Below are 14,332 nucleotides of genomic sequence, written 5' to 3'. Positions count from 1 at the left end.
ATACATTACACACACCTACGGTATGTCACACATACATTACACACACCTACGGTATGTCACACATACATTACACACACCTACGGTATATCACACATACATTACACACATTGTCTACCTTTTTACTGTAGATCTTTCAATCCACATCTGGCTAGTATCACTGGACTGGAACCCACTTGGAGACCAGGCTGGGACCGGAATAATGGATAGACTGCACTTGGGATAACTGGCAGGGACCTGTAATACGCAGGTGACAAGCATAAAGGTGTGGTGACAGAGGTAGCTAGGACACTTGAAGGTGAGTGGTGCTTTAAGGACTCTATGACAGTCCAAAGGAACAGGATACACTCTATGACAGAGGTTCTCAAACTCGGTCCTCAAGATCCCACACAGTTCACTTTTTCCAGTTCACCCAGCAGGTGCACAGGTGTACTCATTACTCACTGACACATTTTAAAAGATCCACAGGTGGAGCTAATTATTTCACTTGCGATACTGTGAGGAGATCTGGAAAACATGTACTGTTTGGAGTACTGAGGACAGAGTTTGAGAACCTGTGCTCTATGACATGCGCCCTCTGCTGGTAGGATCTGTAATGGAAGCTGGATGTCTGTATACAGCACAGGTGCTGAGAGGAATTCAGCCAGTTGAAGTAACAATATACTGAAATTATGTTTTGGAAGTGTCACTGGTTTAGCAGATGAGGGAAGCTGTTTGCAGATATATACTTGGAGACTGCGCACAGAGACAGGTAAGTCCACAGGTTGAATGGGTGCAAGTAGTTTTTATAGATGTTGTTACACAACAGAACAAGGCTTCAGGGAATGCAGGCAGGAGCACAGTGGTGTATGGAGGCTGAGCACCCCACCAGTGCAGGTAGGAATAGGGAATGCAGGCAGGAGCACACTGGTGTATGGGAGGCTGAGCACCCCACCAGTGCAGGTAGGAATAGGGAATGCAGGCAGGAGCACACTGGTGTATGGGAGGCTGAGGGGTAGGAATAGGGAATGCAGGCAGGAGCACACTGGTGTATGGGAGGCTGAGCACCCCACCAGTGCAGGTAGGAATAGGGAATGCAGGCAGGAGCACACTGGTGTATGGGGAAGGCTGAGCACCCCACCAGTGCAGGTAGGAATAGGGAATGCAGGCAGGAGCACACTGGTGTATGGGAGGCTGAGCAACCCACCAGTGCAGGTAGGAATAGGGAATGCAGGCAGGAGCACACTGGTGTATGGGAGGCTGAGGGGTAGGAATAGGGAATGCAGGCGGGAGCACACTGGTGTATGGGAGGCTGAGCACCCCACCAGTGCAGGTAGGAATAGGGAATACAGGCAGGAGCACACTGGTGTATGGGAGGCTGAGCACCCCACCAGTGCAGGTAGGAATAGGGAATGCGGGCAGGAGCACACTGGTGTATGGGAGGCTGAGCACCCCACCAGTGCAGATAGGTATAGGGAATGCAGGCAGGAGCACACTGGTGTATGGGAGGCTGAGCACCCCACCAGTGCAGGTAGGAATAGGGAATGCAGGCAGCAGCACACTGGTGTATGGGAGGCTGAGCACCCCACCAGTGCAGATGGGTATAGGGAATGCAGGCAGGAGCACACTAGTGTATGGGAGGCTGAGCACCCCACCAGTGCAGATAGGAATAGGGAATGCAGGCAGGAGCACACTGGTGTATGGGAGGCTGAGCACCCCACCAGTGCAGGTAGGAATAAGGAATGCAGGCAGGAGCACACTAGTGTATGGAAGGCTGCAGGGGCTGGCTGGCAACTTTTAGCCTGGGGGGGCAAATGCATGCAGGCGGCCCTGGCAGAGGAGTAGCGTGTTGCCAGGGTGCCCGAAGAACGTGTGTGCTATGGTGCCCCCCCCAAGTGTTCCAGGGAGGAGGCGGGTCCATATGGGATTAATGTAAGGTAAAAATAAAAATTAGGGGCAGCCCCCTGTCGTAGTGCCCATATGCAGTGCCCCCGTGTGCCACAGGAGAGGACACCCTTATGCAGGCCTCCAGTAGTGCCCCCAGTAGTGATCCCCCCCTCTGCAGTGCCCCTTGTGCCCCCAGTAGTAAGCCCCTTATATAGTTCCCCCAGTAGTGGTCCCGCATGTGCAGTGCCCCTTATATAGTGCCCCCAGTAGCAGTCCACCCCCCATGCAGTGCCCCCAATAGTGGTAACCCTTATGCAGTGCCCCTTAAATAATGGCCCCAGTTGTAGTCTCCCCCCTATGCAGTACCCCCATTTTGCCCTTTATATAGAGCCCCCAGTAGTGGTCCCTCGATGCAGTGCCCCCAGTGGTAGTCCCCTCCCCCCTATGTGGTGCCCCTAGTAGTAGTCCCCTCCCCCCTATGCAGTGCCCCTAGTAGTAGTCCCCTACCATTGTAGTGCCCCCAGTAGTAGTAGTCTCCCCCCTTGTAGTGCCCCCAGTAGTAGTAGTCCCCCCTTGTAGTGCCCCCAGTAGTAGTAGTCCCCCCCTTGTAGTGCCCCCAGTAGTAGTAGTCCCCAGTAGTAGTAGTCCCCCACCCCTCTTGTAGTGCCCCCAGTAGTAGTAGTCACCCCCTTGTAGTGCCCCCAGTAGTGGTCTCCTCATTGTAGTGCCAGACCCCCTTCCCAGTAGACACACGTAATATATAAAAACACCTGAATCCCTGCTCCCGCCGCCGCCATCCGCTCCTCCGTCTGTCCTGTCCGGCCGGGCCGCTCTGCATTATGGGAGAGACGTCATGACATCATGACGCCTCTCCCTTTGCCCACTGCGGGAGCTGGAAGATGGAGCGGCTCCTGCAGTGGGCACAGCGGCAGTCAGTGTGAGTCTGACAGCCGGCGGCTGTGTGTTTGGCACTTAGTAGCGCTGACCGAACTGATAGGTATAGGGAATGCAGGCAGGAGCACACTGGTGTATGGGAGGCTGAGCACCCCACCAGTGCAGGTAGTAATAGGGAATGCAGGCAGGAGCACACTGGTGTATGGGAGGCTGAGCACCCCACCAGTGCAGGTAGGAATAGGGAATGCAGGCAGGAGCACACTGGTGTATGGGAGGCTGAGCACCCCACCAGTGCAGGTAGGAATAGGGAATGCAGGCAGGAGCACACTGGTGTATGGGAGGCTGAGCACTCCACCAGTGCAGGTAGGAATAGGGAATGCAGGCAGGAGCACACTGGTGTATGGGAGGCTGAGCACCCCACCAGTGCAGGTAGGAATAGGGAATGCAGGCAGGAGCACACTGGTGTATGGGAGGCTGAGCACTCCACCAGTGCAGGTAGGAATAGGGAATGCAGGCAGGAGCACAGTGGTGTATGGAGGCTGAGCACCCCACCAATGCAGGTAGGAATAGGGAATGCAGGCAGGAGCACACTGGTGTATGGGAGGCTGAGTACCCCACCAGTGCAGGTAGGAATAGGGAATGCAGGCAGGAGCACACTGGTGTATGGGAGGCTGAGTACCCCACCAGTGCAGGTAGGAATAAGGAATGCAGGCAGGAGCACACTGGTGTATGGGAGGCTGAGCACCCCACCTGTGCAGGTAGAAATAGGGAATGTAGGATGCAGAAGTGCAGTCTGCAGTTGATCACACAGAATGACTAGAGATAGACGATATATTCAGCAGACTGGAGTGATACTCTGCAGTGTGCGAACAGAAGACTGTAGGCAGGAAGCTGTAAACTGGAGCTGATATATTTATGTAATAGATGCTCTAATACCGAGTTGTTGTTCTCTGTTTACCTTGTATAGCTCTGTATAAACCTTTGTGGCACCTTTATAAATAACATTTACTAAAAATAAATAATTTGTTGGTGAAATCGGCTGGTTGTCGTCTGCTTTACTGTGAAATAATAAAAGTAAAGCAACGCTTGAATGAATTTTTATATGAAGGTGAATAAGGTGCAAATTTCTGTCTGTGTGATAATTTGCTAAGTAATCTTACATAGGTGTAATGACTCTAATAAGTCTGCCGCTCCTCATTATAAGAGGTGACCACTAGGTGGCAGCCTGGTGCACGTAATGAAGTACTGCAGCGGTTACACAATGTGATGTAATGTTACAATGTAACATTTCTGGTCCAGGACAATTTAGTTGCCATGTGTTTTGCTGTAGGATATGCAAAGATCTATACATTTCGGAGATGTATATTTGTCTGCATAAGAGGTGTCCGTTGCTATACTGCACACTAAATGTGATCAGCAGAGATGCTATGTTACGTGGCTTGGGCCTCAGAGCAATGATAACAAGTTTGACCTCTGTGACCTCTACTTTAGGGTCTAAAGAAAATGCGTGGGGACTGCGTCCAGGTGATCATAGATCAGGTGTCGCTCGTGGCTCCTCCTCACCCGTCTAATCAGCTGTCTCTGGAATCCAAATACTAGCTGGGTGTGACAGGCGTGTGATCTGCGCTGAGCGTCAGTATTTGTAACCCCGTATTTCCCAGGCGGATTCTGAATCCAGCAGAAAAAAACCTTAAACCTAAAGCACTCACATATCTCTGCAATACATTAGGGTTACATGGCAACTTCCCCAATCCTGATTTACTATCCGCTGTTTTATTTCTTCCATGAATCTTAAGAAATAAAAATGTCCTATAAACCTGTGAATTCTGGAAACAGGGTCTCTGAGAGCGAGGTCACTAATTACCCGGGACCAGGGCTTGTCTAGGGGCCTAGTACGGGCCCAGGCTGAAGGTAGCCGCTGGATTCCGCAGCGCCCACAAAATTAACAGTATTAAGGCCCCCATACATCAGCAATCGATTGTGTATAAAAATCTTTCCCTTTTTCAATCAATTGCAAATTGCACGATTGCTGCAATCAAATGCTGATGTATTTTTCTCCTTTTCATTATTTTCTCTATGTATCCTGGCGTATCCTGATTTAAACATTGCCCGTGTCTGGGAAGACGCTCAATACAGTAGGTCGACACCAGATGGTCGACAGGGACAAATGGTCGACACACCTATGGTTGACAGTGCAAGAATACACACAGAGGATGTTGGATACGTTTGATGTTCTTGTTTAGAAACCTAATAAAGTAACGAGAGATTTGATGTGGCAGCGAAGGCTGGGAATGACAGCTCATGGCGCATACACAAATCATCTTTATACAGAATTGGTGACCTCTGTCAGGTTTATCTTCGAGCTGCTGTCAATAAAGTGCACAGGGTATTGCATTCTGTGAGAATTAATAGTTAAAAATAGATTACAAAATGTATTCAAAAACTATCGGCAATTGTAAAAATTGCTGTTTTCCAATAATACATCATGTTTTATCCCCCTGTGCTGTGGGACTCGTGCCGCCGAGCTCCGTGTTATATAGGCTTCCCCATGCGAATCTCGCTGCCGGTGGGGCCCACGGCTATCGCCACCGGTATTATAGGGTGAAGTCCTATTGCCAATGGAAACACCTATTTTTGTCGGAGTTTGGGCTTCTCACACTTTAATAGACCCCTTATGCCTCAGTTTTAGGGTTTATGAGTAAAAGCTACTTTAGAGCAGACGCACGTGTAAGTCTCCATTTTATTTAGTGCTTTAATTGTTAATTTTACCCCAACTCACCCCATTCTCTCTGTGTGCTCCTACAGGAATAGTCTACTCTGAGGTAGAGGTTACAGGGAGCAGCGTCCAAGAAGAAAAATATATTTGGCGAAATTTACCCTTTTTTCCATCACATGGGGATCTATTTACTAAGTGAGATAAAGGGGTTTTTATTCTGGAGAAAGACTTTAAATTTGTTTGTCACTATTTCGAAAAATTATAAAACAGTGCAGAGATCGCTGATGTCTCCGCCTTTCCTGTAATAACCGCGCTATGCACAAGCTGTACCAGTATTTAACCAAATGAGAGAAACTAAGCATCTAAGGATGGCGCCATGTACGTCCTCTGGGGAGATGAGCAGCAAGAGGCCGTTCTCTTCCTGCTCTCTCCCAGGGCGGGATGTACTAAGCATTGTATCCTTGATGCCGTAGATTCCACCACTTATCTGGTACATACCGGCGATAATATCACCAGTATGTAGCTAGAAATGCGTTTAAAATGGCAAAGGACAGCTCTTCAGCTAAGACCTGTCCTTTGTAATAGAGGGTTTATGACCCAGAAGTCTCTCTGGCATCATTCTGCGCATGTGCATAATGACGGGCGCTGCGGGGGATGCTGAGAGGAAGCTGATTGGATCCCTCTCAGGGGGGAGTGCGGTAAGAAGCACATAGGCTTTTGGAGCTTGGTACATAAGGAAATGCGGCCAAAACTCTTTCAGAGTTTGGACTGCAAAATACACTTTAGTACATCCCTCGCCATACTGCATTGCGCTTCAGTCGGGAGGTGCATGCGCACAGGGTACATGACGTCCTTGCAATGGTGAAAGGCGGCATTGGGCAATGTTATCTCCTCGCTGGGACAGACTTTTACCGCTAGGTCTTTCCCGGCACCCAACAAAATATAAATGTGGGGATGAAAGGAAAGCAAAGAGCGGCGATGCACGATTTCCTTTTAAATAGAGCCTATAATCCCTTTATATAAGGATCTACAGCCAGAATAGTTACATTGCAGAAGTTCAAAGAGAAAATGGGGTAGATTTACGAAGCGCTGGCTTTTGCCAGGCGCCGATTCATGGTGAATTTTTTTACCGCAGAGTTTAAAGCGCCACTAATATTAAGGACAAAACACCTCAGACTTCACACTTAATATTAGCGCTGCTTTCAATTTTGAGCTCAGGCCTGCTGAGAAGTGGCGACTGCGTAAATATACCCCAAGGATGGAGAGAGAGAGAGATTACCGCGTTTGGTACCAAAGTGACAGCGGTTCTTCTGTGGGCTGGTCCATTATTCATCCTATCAGATTACAAGGAAAAAGTGACATCACCGAGAGCGTAGGATGCTGCTGATGGATGGTTCATATAAAAGGGACCCCACAAATAAAACGGTCATATCAATGAGAAACGATCCACAGCAGCTGCAGAAGCTTCTTTCCCCATTACAAAGCGTTAGTCAGAACAGTCTGAATTCCTGCATCATGTTATTACATCAGCCCATTGTAAGTTACATTAGCAGCGGTGTGTAACTCCTGACAGATGGCGTCACCCACAGGACTGATTCACACACAGTGTCAGGAGTTTCTTCTGAATAGATAACAATCCACCCTTGGCACAGGCTGTGAGGAAACACTCTCAGGGTTGTACCTGCAGCCTTTTACCTGCATTATGTCATATTTTTGGCCCTTTCAGGACCTGATCACACCGCTGAGGAAGTTAATTACATACGTACCGACTCTCCCGCAATAACCGGGAGGCTTCTGAAAATCCGATGGCTCTCCTGGCCCCCCTCAGGAGAGGGCAAGCCTCCCGGGCTGGGTTCAGGCACCGAGGAAGGAGGTTTAGGGCACTAACGGGGAGGTTAGGTTTAGGTTGTGGGGGGGAGGGTTAGGATGCAGGAAGGGAGGGTTAGGGGGTGAAGGGGGGAGGGTTAGCATACTTACAGTGCCCCTGTCAGGATACTGGGCATCGCGATGCTGCTTTCAGTATTTCAGTCTTTCGTACCCAACCTGGTGAGCACACCCTCAGTATGCAGCTAAAGCTACTAGAGATGAGCGGGTCCAGTTCTCAGAGAACCGGACCCACCCGAACATTGCAATTCCGGGTCGGATCCAAGACCGACTCAGGTTTTCCCACCTGGCTCTGATCTTAAAACGAGGCAAAACATCATCATGCCGCTGTCGTATTCTTTCGGGTTTTGGATTATATAAAGGTCCCCGCAAACGGCGCCATTTTCACTCCGGCTGTGGAGAGAGAAGCTAGCAGACGTTGTCAGTCACTGTCAGTCACTCAGTGTGTGTGTCCAGTCGGGGTCTTGGCCTGAAGGCTGCTGCTGTGCTGTCCATAAAGGGCCTTAGGCTGCAGTATATAAAGGGGGGCTTCCTTCAGTGGGTGCTGCAGCTGCTGTGTTGCCCATAAAGGGCCTTAGGGTGCAGTATATAAAGGGGGGCTTCCTTCAGTGGGTGCTGCAGCTGCTGTGTTGGCCATAAAGGGGCTTAGGCTGCAGTATATAAAGGGGGCTTCCTTCAGTGGGTGCTGCAGCTGCTGTGTTGGCCATAAAGGGGCTTAGGCTGCAGTATATAAAGGGGGCTTCCTTCAGTGGGTGCTGCAGCTGCTGTGTTGCCCATAAAGGGGCTTAGGCTGCAGTATATAAAGGGGGCTTCCTTCAGTAGGTGCTGCAGCTGCTGTGTCACTTGTCTTGTAAATTACCTGCGGCTGCTGCTGTGTTGTTGTCCTGTCCATCAGGCTAGGGCTGCAGTCCATAAAGGGGTGCTGTGTTGTCCAGGGCGGGTGCTCTGTCAATTAGGGGTGCTCTTACCCCAGTGTAAAAAAAAAATGCTTTTTTTGTGTGTGTGCGTTAGCATCTTAGCTGCGTTATTATTGTCCGGTGACACTGCCGCAGTTTATCGTCCATGTATTTGAGACTCTGCAGGTGGTCTGTCTGCACTCAGCAGGGGAGCTTTGTTGTCCATAACAAAGGGGAGCTGTCTGTGTTGTTCATCAAGGGGCTGCGGCCTCATTCAGGGGTGCTCTCCCCCAATGTCCAAAAAATTAAAAGTGAAATAAAATTAATATGATCAATCCACAAAAAATATATTTTTTTTATGTGTCTGCGTTAGCAACTTAGCTGCGCTATTATTGTTTTGTGACCGCAGTTTATCGTCCACGTATTTGTGACACTGCAGGTGTTCTAGCAGCACCTCCACCAGCAAGGCCACCTCATATCTATTAGATGTATAAAGGTTAAAAAACCTCCAGATCAAAAGTGTATTTTAGGAACTGAAGAACTTGATCCTAGGTTGATCTTCCCTTGAAAAAATGTTAAAAGAATCAAAACATTTAAAATTGATAAATTTAAAAACTAATCATTCCCTCCGCGCTTTCCCTGCCTTCAGTACATAAACATTCCAACTCCATCGGGCCTCTGTCCTAGTTAAGGAAAACATTCTTGGTTTTTAAACTTCCTAGGGGGTGTTTATTAAACTGCCATCCTGTCTACCACTGCAATGCCACTCTGTGCCATGTTGGAAGCTGAACTGCCACATGTTAGTGCTGCCCACTGCTGTCGCTTAGCTTAGTCAGCCAGATAGCTGGATGCAACCTTTTGGCCCTAAACTAGATTAAATCAATATTGTGAGCTGTGAGGTGGTCCAAATTGACTGGAAATAAATGTTATTGAGGTTAATAGTACTGTAGGAACAAGAACAGGCGCAAATTGTATGATTTTAGCTGTTTTTATGATTTATTTTTTTTAGAAAAAATACAGATCCAAAACATGCAAGAGGCAGTTTTGTCAAATCCAGATCTAAAACACGAGGAGATACAGATCCAAAACTTGGTAGTCGACGCACATTTTTTTTAGCATTCACATGTACTAATTCTTTGTAGAACATCTTACGGATTGTCTATGCGCTGTAAATAAATTGCGTTATGCAGCGATACAGAATGATTAGTTCTATGTTATATAGACGCCATAATCCGTTAAAATACACAGTTCCACATCCATGGAAATGACAATTAAGTCACGTGAACAGGTCACACTATATAAGGTATCCGCAACGCCAATTATGCCAGTGCTGACAGCTGGAGAGATTAATCCGCAGTCAGCCAATGAGAAGCTGCGCCGTAATACCGCTGGTATAATCATCCTTATCATCGTGTGCATGTGCCACAGCCCGCAAGACATACGCAATTCTGTAACCTCTCCGCCTATGTCTGTCCGGCCTTTCCCTCCTCCGTTACGCATTCACATACGACACATTATATACACAAGATCTTCATACAGACACATTTGTGTGCATTTTAGTCACGTATGTGCAGGACAGACATGCGGATCACATGCTAACAGAACCAGAGGTATGTCCAATTCTTAACAAATCTCCTCTATTGTTCTTAGTTTATTCCAGAAGATCGAACTGACTGACAAATAATTCCCTGACTTCAGATGAGAGTTTGTCTGGAAGGGAGAGGCTGGAGGAAGTGAGTAATGTCCGCTACTTCGTGTTACATTAGGTGTCAGCAGAAAGACAGAGCTGGAAATAAGGCCGAAGCCTAGATAAGATGTTGGAAGGAAGGTTCTGGGAGCATTGAATGGTTTTTGGAAGTGCTGGACTTAGGGAATGAGGGATAAGAGGAGGTTGTATGTATGGTATCTGGTCAGGTAGTCAACATGCAGAAGGTCGATGCAAGAATGTTAACAGTTTCTGAATGTCAAAACATGAAGGGAAGGGGGGTAGGCATATCCTAATCACTGGTTAGACCACTGAAGATGTGGATAGGAAGTAGGTATATTCCAAAATATATCAAGATACAAGAAAGAAATATATAAATATGAAAAAATCTCTCTATGGAGGTGCACCCTTGAGAGTTGTATTGAACATGAAAACAAAGAAAAGAAGAGGTACTCTCTTATTATGGGGCACTCGACCTACTCAATTAAATTAAAAATGTAGCTTTTAATAGTTTGCCACTAAAAAAATAATAAGAATATTAATACCACACTTTATACCAAAAGACATCTGTACACAAAACATAGAACAAAACTACATTTAGTATGGACAAAATTAGGTCCAGTTATACCCCTTTTACACCAAAATCCCAGGTCCGACCCTGGAATTTGAACACTGGTCAATCCCGGGTCGAACTCAGACCCCGTATAGACTGCAACTCGACCTGGGTTATTCCCAGGTTTGCCCCGTTTACACTGAACCCGGGTAATCCCTGCTTTTCTCTATAGAAGTCATTAAAAATGGTCAGTTTTAAGGTCTGACAAAGATGGTCACAAAAGGCAACAAAAGAGAAGGGTGGGGACTGATTACAGCATTGCTACAGGCTGCTGTTCTGGCTGTGGCAGGCTGTGTATCAGCCTGTGATTGTGGCTGCAGTTCTGGCTGTGGCAGGCTGTGTGGCTGCCTGCTTTTGTGGCTGCTGGTCAGGCTGTGGTGCAGGAGGTTAGGCTGGCAAGCGATGGCTTCATGTGCGTCTCTCTCTGCAGGGAACTGACAAATTACATCATCTGCCAGTGCCCCAGAAGCTCCAATCAGCATCTTTCGGAGCTAGCCGGGTCAAATAAGCAGGGTAGCACCCGTTCACACTGCCGCATGACCCGGGAACAACCCGTTTTCAACCCTGCTCTCAACCCGAGTAAGATTGCCCGGTAAATCGACCCGGGTTTTTTTGTTGGGAGCCGTTCACACAGAGCCTCAACCCGGATCGACCTGGCAATAACCCGGGTTATTTGTTTGGTGTAAAAGGGGTATTAGTGAAAAACTGACTGACTAGATAACGGAGATGACTGTATATCTAATCTCTCAGTTCCCAGTTATGGGAAGTCAGACATGGAAATCATGGCACCATAGTCAGACAGATGGCGATAATATTAGAAGAATTTTTATTTATCAGGGAATAAATACCCTTTGCTTATAGCGTCGGTGACCACCCATCGAGAAACGTGCATCTGGACAACCACAGGGAACCCCTTAGTGCACAGGAGGAACCCCTATTGGCTGACCGCCACGAGCAGCAACCTCCTGTACCTCCGGTATCTATTTCTGGGTACATGTTATTGAGGTTAATAATACTCTAGGAACAAAAAAGGCCCAAATTATGTGATTTTTTTTTTTAGGGGTTTTTTGTCAATATTTGGAATCCGAGTAACGGCGGTTTGGCAAAACACAAACTGGACGACGGATTAGAACCAAAACCTGCAAAAATGGCCTGGCGCATGTCACTGATGTCGACATTTTGGTTGTTGACCTACAGTATTGTCCATTTCAACATTCTGACTGTCGACTAGTCATACCACACCCGTAAGTACTTGTGACCAGGGGCGTAGAGAGCCGGCCCGGGCCTGGGCGAAGGGCCTGATTGCATAATGCATTTTTTTTTTTTCGCAGCCCCTCAATCACGAACGCTCTCCCCCAGAAGCAGAGAAGAGGACACTGCCGCTCAGCAACAAGTACGCTGCTGACAAGTACGAGGGAGGGGAGGCAACAGACCCCATCCCCCGCTGGGCCCCTCCAACAAGCCCGGGCCTGGTTAATACTAATTATTATGCGCTCCCCCCCCCCGCCCCCCTCGGAACCTCGGCTTGTGATGGCACAATTAGTTGGATCTGCACTATTTTGTTCTGTGACGGATTTTGTCGCTGTTCGTTTTGCAAAAGTGTACGTGTGTCCACGTGGTATTTGTCGCTGTGGGAATGGCGTTTAGCCTTGCTCTGGCATTCCCCTAATTTATGTTCCCTGTGTGTGTTCACTTTGTGGCTCAATAAAAGAATTCAGCCAGAATTTTAAAGAACAGTTTTCAAGGGGCGACAATTTCTTTTTGATATGCCCTGTACGCCATCAGCCCTTGTAATGTTGCTGCAGTGTGATACGTGCGGACGGTCACTGCGCCCATGCGTCAGCGTCCACCCAGCAGGTTAGGAGGCGCCTCCCATAGTCTCCATGCTCCTTGCAGAATTACAGGTCTGACTAGTATTGTGAATAGTAGGACACGCCAGGTCACAATCCATTCTACTAACGCACATTAGGCCCCTCCTCTCACCGCGTTCTCCATTTCTACCGTCCTCTTACAATACTGCTGCGTTCAGCTTTATTTAAGTTGTTCTGCAGAGAGAAAAATATCCATTTCTAAGCAGGGACCCCAAAATCGTGTATCTACATGTGGGCACATAACTCAGCAACTTCAAGCACCTACGTTGCTGGCACTACTGAAGGAACCCCAATACCTGTCCAGCGGCCCCCATCAGAAGATGACGCATTTGGAAGATGCCGCCATCTTGGCCTGCAAATCCCTGCACTTGTTTGCGTCACTAGGTGCGTTCCTGCTATTATAAGTGATCGCAGTAGCGGCCTCGGGTTGCACTTAGACTGTATAGCCTGGTGCGCAATAACTGGATTAAAGCTGATAGCGGATTGGTTGCTGTGACTTCTGCTGCAGCAAACATCCATTTTATGTCCCCCTCGTGTTTGCGCTGTATGGACAGCAGAACGTTGGGACGCTGTTCTGGTCCCCCCTGGATATAAAGCCGGAGATTAGTTTGAGTAATAAGGGATTTGGGGAACAGAATTAATAAGCTCCATTTATTTTATGGAACAGATGTCATCGGTTGCCTTGCGAGTTTGGCAAGCAGATGTCGGCCTGTGCGTTATGAAGCCCAGAGGACTTCGCCGGCGGAGTCAGTAGAAGTAACGAGAGACAGTAAATAAAGGCTATGTGTTGTGCACCTCTATTCATCAGCTCTTTTCCAGTAACAAACATTTTTTATTTTAAGATTACGGAGCAGAGCTCTTACACACTGATCCAGGCGTTCCAGACCACTATGATCCACTGCTCCATAATAACGTGCCATTTTATGTAATGCAGCAGCACGGGTCAATCAGGAGTCTGATGAATGGCAACAAGTCAGGTTCGGCTGCAGGGTCATAAGTAATGTACAGGGGGTGTGATGCCTCATCCTGCATTACCATATCTGCAAGGATCGCAATTGCAAAGCTGCCTGTGTGTATACATCATATATCTATAGCCTGTGTGTATACATCACATCTATAGCCTGCATGTATAAATCGTGTATATATATATATAGCCTGTGTGTGTAAATCGTATATCAATAGCCTGTGTGTATATATCTATAGCCTGCGTGCATACATCATATATCTATAGCCTGCGTGCATACATCATATATCTATAGCCTGCGTGCATACATCATATATCTATAGCCTGTGCGTATACATCATATATCTATAGCCTGTGCGCATACATCATATAGCTATAGCCTGTGTGTATACATCATATATCTATAGCCTGCGTGTATACATCATATCTATAGCCTGCGTACATACATCATATATCTATAGCCTGTGCGTATATATCATATATCTATAGCCTGTGCATATACATCATATATCTATAGCCTGTGTGCATACATCATATATCTATAGCCTGTGTGCATACATCATATAGCTATAGCCTGTGTGTATACATCATATATCTATAGCCTGCGTGTATACATCATATATCTATAGCCTGCGTACATACATCATATATCTATAGCCTGTGTGCATACATCATATAGCTATAGCCTGTGCGTATATATCATATATCTATAGCCTGTGTGTGTACATCATATATCTATAGCCTGCGTACATACATCATATATCTATAGCCTGTGCGTATATATCATATATCTATAGCCTGCGTGTATACATCATATATCTATAGCCTGCGTGTATACATCATATCTATAGCTTGCGTGCAGCTTTGCAATTACGATCCTTACAGAATCAGAACCCAAGTTTGAAAAAGTGCAGATATTACAGCGA

General features: G+C 47.3%; 1 long non-coding RNA gene across 1 annotated transcript; it reads left to right on the top strand.

The window, feature by feature from the left end:
- Window positions 1-593: 593 nt before the first annotated feature.
- On the top strand, window positions 594-12,240 carry LOC148516921 (uncharacterized). Its single transcript, XR_015879352.1, has 4 exons — window positions 594-748; window positions 9,904-9,986; window positions 11,632-11,815; window positions 11,903-12,240. It is a non-coding gene; the product is annotated as an uncharacterized LOC148516921 (long non-coding RNA).
- Window positions 12,241-14,332: the final 2,092 nt, after the last annotated feature.

The sequence above is a fragment of the Taudactylus pleione genome, unplaced genomic scaffold (assembly GCF_031769625.1).
Source record: "Taudactylus pleione unplaced genomic scaffold, aTauple2 ptg000231l, whole genome shotgun sequence".
NCBI lineage: Eukaryota > Metazoa > Chordata > Amphibia > Anura > Myobatrachidae > Taudactylus > Taudactylus pleione.
The sequence above is the reverse complement of the archived record's forward strand: the minus strand, read 5'-3'. Positions and strand labels throughout refer to the sequence as shown.